Consider the following 6380-nt stretch of genomic DNA (forward strand, 5'->3'; position numbering starts at 1 on the left):
CCACTCCTGTGGCTCTCCCCCCGCTACCAAAAAACCCACCAAACCAAACCAGAACACTGATAGAGCAACAAAGCATTATCCATATAATCGGAGGATGTAGTCTGAGCCAAACATTAGAAGCCTAAGCTGAATTGCCCTTAACACCTTGTTTCCTTGTACCAGAGAGAGTCACTGCGCTATAAAAGCGCTTTGAAGATGCTTAATCTGGAGGTACAAATTTGGATTCAAAATTAAGTGGACTGAATTGTAGCCTATATTGACATTCCTACTGCTGTTAAAATTGTTAGAAGAGCATCAGCAAGGAACTAAATCTGCCTGGCTGTAATGCTGATCTGGGAAAGCAAAACCATAGTGGTTTACACACATTTTAGTCTGGATGCTTTTTCCCTGCTGTAAGATCATGAGTTCAATTGATGTTAATGCAAAGTAACACACGAATATAACACATGAATATAATTGAATTTCTTTTGATGTACAGTGTAATTATGTCAGAGATCAATACAGGAGCTAAATGGAATTTACCTCCTATGTTAACGTTAACATATTATTTGGTCTTTTGATTATTGTTTTATAGTTGTTACAGACTTTCTTCTCCTTAATTCTCGTGGATGTTGTTATAACATTGTCTTCTCTGAAAAACATTATCTGAGACACACGAGCAACAGTGTCTGTTATCATTAGCAACAGTGATCAGTTGAAAATTCTTATGATTATTTTTTTACTCCATTAATTCTCAATCAAATCCCTCAGTTGCTTTGGAATATGAGAGAAATTTCTCATTCCACTTACACATACTACATCAAATCTCTGGTGCCCTTCTTCACCTTATCATAAATACTAATTTAAATTTAAATTTACATTTAAAATGTGAGGGTTATGAAGAAATAAAACTGTGAAAGAGCCACAAGGATCAGGTCCAAACTGACTTTATTCATGTTTTCTCATTTCTTCTGGTTATTCTGTCCTACAGTTAGGCTTCATGGAGTTCAGTTTAATATCAAATCATTCTGATATGGGAAACCTGAAGGATTTTTATTGTAGTCTACCAAAAATCTGTAAACATAAAGCCTTTGGTATTTGATATGCACCTGTTTTGTTCACTCCAGCTATGGCTGAAGGTAAGTTCGAGAGAGCAAAGGATATCACCTAGTCTTGATACAAATGCGTGCAGAATAAGGCACTGCATAGTGAAAACCAGTATGCTTGTGCTCTCTGTGCAGTAAAGCAAATGCCTTGCTTGGGAGGAGAAACATCTCACTTGCTGAATTGAGTTATACTCATTTCCACATTCTCATAGCATGCTGTCATTCCTAAGAAAAAAATGGCAGTCCAAGTTTGTGCTAAAACAGGGATTGTCTGTCTGTGAATTCTCGCACCAAGTCTGGTTTTAACCAGCTGTCCCGAGTGCCTGAACATCCTCTCCTCGTGATCGTGTGGCACTAAGTGCCCAAAAAACATTTTTTTGCAGATGTCAGAGATTTTTATGTTGTGGGCCAAGATCAAATTAGGTTGATAAACATTCACAACTGTCTGGCCCTGTAATGCCGGACATGATAGATGTTTTCTTTAGCATTGCTCTTCTGTATGGTAACATTCTGCATTGTACTCGATTCACAAGTGTAAACTAAAGTAGTGCAGTAATGATCAATAACAGATGCTAAAGGATCTAATTACAGAAACTGACATAGTCACATTTTTAAATGCAAACACACTAGTTTATTTAGAGACATACATACGCTTTATATTCATTAGTCTTGAATATGCACCAACATGGATTAGAAAAATAAAACAGTGTGTCCCTTGTGATCTGATTTCAGTGGTACTGTCTTATGTTATGTTTCGATCAGACAACTCCATAAGGAAGTTTTTTGTAGGAATATTTTATGCACATCTACTTGGTAAAGCTTTATGTGGATTCAGTTTTCTAGGTTCACAAAATGAATTAATATTTAACGGTTCTACCCACCTTTTGCTTACCACTCAGAAAAAAAAAAGAAAAGATACATATTTCTGGCCTCATGACACCTTTAGCAGGATGGAATACCTTTCCTCATTATGTCATTTTGAAAACTTCTTCATCAGATAGTTCAGAAGATGCTCTAGTTCATTTGATGCAAGCACATAACTGATAGTTTTAACTGTTTGCTGAAGCAACGAGTCTGCTCCATAAGGTAAGTGCTAAAGTCTCTATATAGTATATTTGAAAATGTCCAGATTGAGGACTTCCCTGTCCCTATATTCATTTCCCAAACTGAGTACCCAAGCCTCAGCAGATAAAATCTTTCATAGGAGCTCAGAGCCATCCATTCAGTTCTGTTGATTGTTTCCTTACAAAGTACACAATAACATTTGTGCAACTGCTTTATTGATGACCTAGGGTAGAGAGACAAATCAGGTGTCCCATTGGATGGCTAGGATGTCTCTGTCTATTTATAGACTGGAAATTCCAATTTAATTTATGACTGGGTTTTAATTCATATTTTGTATTGTGCATATGTACATTTATATATATTTTAAATACTGCAGGCTCACTCTTGCAAAGGAACTAGTGTAATGCAGTGTAATTGCAGTGAATTTTAACATTTTGTTCAGGAAAAAAAATGTGGTTCACAGCAGAAACAGGACATTCCAAGGTGTCCTGCCCCTCAATTGTTTGTAATGATGCTGGTTCTTAAACACAAGTAGGCAGGAAGCAAAAATAAGTAGCTTTGCATAGCATTAATTTATAAGAGTTGACTGTACTTGAAATGCAGTTTTTCCTACCATCTAGTTTAGATTCATCAGTAGCCAACTTAAATGTCTAATTGAAGAGCAGCTTTCTGAAGAGTCTGTAACTGTCGCTTGGCTTCATCCTTTTCTGTTTGTTCCTAAGATTTCTTTCCTCTCTTGTTTTCCTTCTGAAACAACAATGCACTCTATTTTGGGGTTGCTAGTCATGATTCCAGGAATGGGAATCCAACTCTTGAGTACAACAGGCTTTACATAGTAACTTCTTGGCAGAAATTCAGAAATGCTTTGACCAAAGGGAAGAAAAAAAGGACCTAGAATAAGAGTAACTTGAAATGAAAGACACTAAAAAAACCCCCAACCAACCCCCCCCAAAAAAACCAAAACACACACACACACACACAAACCAGCTAAAAACCCCCCACATTAAAATACCTTCAGAAGACTGAAGAATTGAGATAAATTGTGATACTTGTTTTTCATGACTAATTGAAAGCTTTTTGCTACTCTATCACCAAGTTTCATGAATACTAAGATACTTCTCTTCTAAATGTGTATGTGTATATGGGAACATTCTAACCCCAAGCTTGCCAAACATCAAGTCCTTCTGTTTGCTCTCTTTTTAAAATTAACTCTTGATGGAGGAATGGTTCCATTCAGCAAGGGAAGGAGTTTAAGGTTTCCCTAAGTCTGGGGAATTAGCATAAGAATGGCCGTGGAAATGATGAACTGTCTAAAAGATTATTCTCCTCACAAACAAACGACCCACTGTTCAAGGGTACCTGCATGGACCCTGCTTCTCTCTGGTCCCCTCCACCTCCATCCAGTGCAATGCTGGAGAGATTTCTTTAGAGGCAGAACCACAATGCTAGATTTGGCATTCTGGCACCTGAACACGCCTCTTTATATGTTTTCCTTCACTAATTCCTTTCCCTCTTTCTAATTATTTCTGCCTATTCTTTGCCCCACTAATCATCTCTTCTTCAAACGGCTGTCCCAGCTGACATGACATGGACACCTAGTACAGTGCTTCTTGTACCTCACAACATTTCAAGACATAGATACTCTCCTCTGTTTGTAAGAGTCATTGAGGCTTAAAAACCCCACAGATCTCTGTGTTATTTTGCTCTGTCTTTCCCTTTCCACCTTTATCTTGCCTCCCCTCATACTCAAATCTGTTAACAGAGAAAGAAGAGGAACACACAGGTAACAACAAAATACACTTTTCTGAAGAAATGACACTCCCAGTTATTGCCAAGGTGAACTTCCTCTCATCTTTCAGTGTTTATTTATCTGTTGCTAAACATACCAAAACAGCTATCATATTTTAAACAGTCTTTTTCAAGCTATTTAATAGAGTGTACTGTGTATTTATGACTCTTTAACCAGAAAACCATACCCTAATGGATATATTTCAAGTTCCTGATCCAAACCCCTTAATTAACTGCAAAACTAACATTCCTATTCTTCTTCAGAGGAGTATTAGGTTAGCAGATTTGGAAGCTAGTTCTGGAGAGGACTGTTTTCATATCACCACAGAACGCGAGGGGGGGAAGTAGTTTTCTATTCCAAGAAAACATCCATCACTAGCACCAGTGAGAAGCAGAGCTCTGGGGTTTTGTTTGTTTGTTGTTTTTTTTTAAACCCTAATTACTAGTTTTTATTCCATAATCACAGAACGCCCCTTCACCTGATGATTTTTGTTCAGTCTTTAGTGGATTTCCTTTCCTGCTTCATCATTCATCAGCTATGATGTCATTAATTTTAAATGGGAGATTCTCAGTAACCAAAAGAGAATTTCATTGTAAATCAAAACTTCTCCAGCAGGTAAGTTAATTTGTCAATAAAGTGTCTTGAAAGCCCTTTTGTTTTGTATAAAATTTTCCAGACAGTCCTTTAGGCTGACACTACAGAAATCAGGATCACTGTTTATTATGGGCCTTTGGTTTTGAGGGAGGTCCTAAAAGAAAACAGAGATTACATATTTTCCCTGTGTTCCCAAAGTCTCTATACCTAGAACTATCTCTGTTCTACTGTCTGCTGGGATATGTTTGATCATACTGCCGATGTATGGATGCACGCCAAAAAAATGTGTATGGCTATTAAGGAACACTTGTTCTCTAGATGAAAGGGCCCCTTTACATATGTCTGTCCTGAAAAAAACTTGGGACAAAAGCTTAATCTCCAAGATATGACAGCTAACAAACTCATTACTAACCATATGGGGGAGGGAACAAGTGGGATATAACAAGGACACCAAGAAGCTCAGATGTCTACTAAGTGTTCACATGAAAATAGCAATCAGAAAAACGTTTTGGAGCTAGTAATGGAACCAATTTTTTTATCAAACTAGGTGTAGGTAGCTGTGCTGAGGAAACCACACAACACAACACAGGATCTGAGATATGGAGCTTCTGTTAAAAATCAGGTGAAGAATGGCAAAGCTCAGTAAATTGAAACATGATTAATTACCACAAACTTCTCTGTCCAAAGAAATTTTACAGGCCAGGTTGTCTCCTCTGCTATGACCTGGATTTGCCCTATGCAAATAGTAAAGTCAAGGAAAGGGAGAAGAGGAATCATGTGCTTGCTTCGTCAGCACTCTAACTACATATAGAACAGAGCAGCTGAGTTTCAGTCTAAGTTGGTCTGGTACCAGCCCAAGGAATCAAGAACGTGATGCTTTCTTTATTCCTCATGTGCTCTGCAGAGCTTTGGTACAGAGAGGTGCTTCACCTAGCACACACGCTCCAGAAACATAATTTTTTTTAAAGTGAGGGTCACCTCTTATACCAGTGTCTGTGGCCAAGTGAAGTAATGTCAAGCTGCCTTTCTATTTGGGACACTATGTTATGACAGCTCTCCAGTACAGTGTTATCCAGTGCTGCTGTAATGGTCCTAAAACCAGCACTTGCTCTAACTCATGTTGCTTTATATGCAAACAGGACTAGCGGAACTTACCTGGAAGAAGAACGGATGGAGATAAAGCTTTGGAGAACTGCATGCTTTGATTTTCACTCTGAAATTCCAAAGAGAAGAAAGAGCAGAGTATATACCTGTACATTTCCTCCTGGGAGAGACCACTGGTGATGGCAGTATGTTTAGAAGAGCATCAGTGACTGTTCTGCAAATGTGCATCTGCTTCCACTACTGCTCCCTCACTGCTGTTCTCTCTCTTTACTTTTTGACATGGCCCCCTCACAGCTGTCCTTTTTCTTTCTCTTTTTCACCCTGGAAATAACTCTGTTCCTTTTTCCAGGTGACATTTGAGGCTTTGATTCTGATGAGCTACAGAAATGAGAGAACCAGACTTCCATTCTGATTGTCCTGCCCCTGTTCCTCCTGGCCTGGACCACAAGGACCACAGCTGAAGCAACCAAGGATTAATTACAAAGCTGGGCAAGAAAGGAGACCCTTGGTACCGAAATCATTGCAGATATCACAAAACATGTTGACTGCTTTTAGCCAAAGGGCCCAATCCTGTCAGCAAACCACATGCAGACCTCCCACTAGCTCTATGGGTGTTCCACAGACAGGCAGCTGGGGGCTACTAGCCCCCCTCAGTAGTGTCTAACAGATCTACATAAGATCTACATGAATGAGGCACATCAACATGAGATTCTCCACATGTAACACAAACTCAGTCTTCCTGC

The sequence above is a fragment of the Chaetura pelagica genome, unplaced genomic scaffold (genome assembly GCF_000747805.2).
Source record: "Chaetura pelagica isolate M959 unplaced genomic scaffold, ChaPel_1.0 scaffold106, whole genome shotgun sequence".
NCBI classification, from domain to species: Eukaryota; Metazoa; Chordata; class Aves; order Apodiformes; family Apodidae; genus Chaetura; species Chaetura pelagica.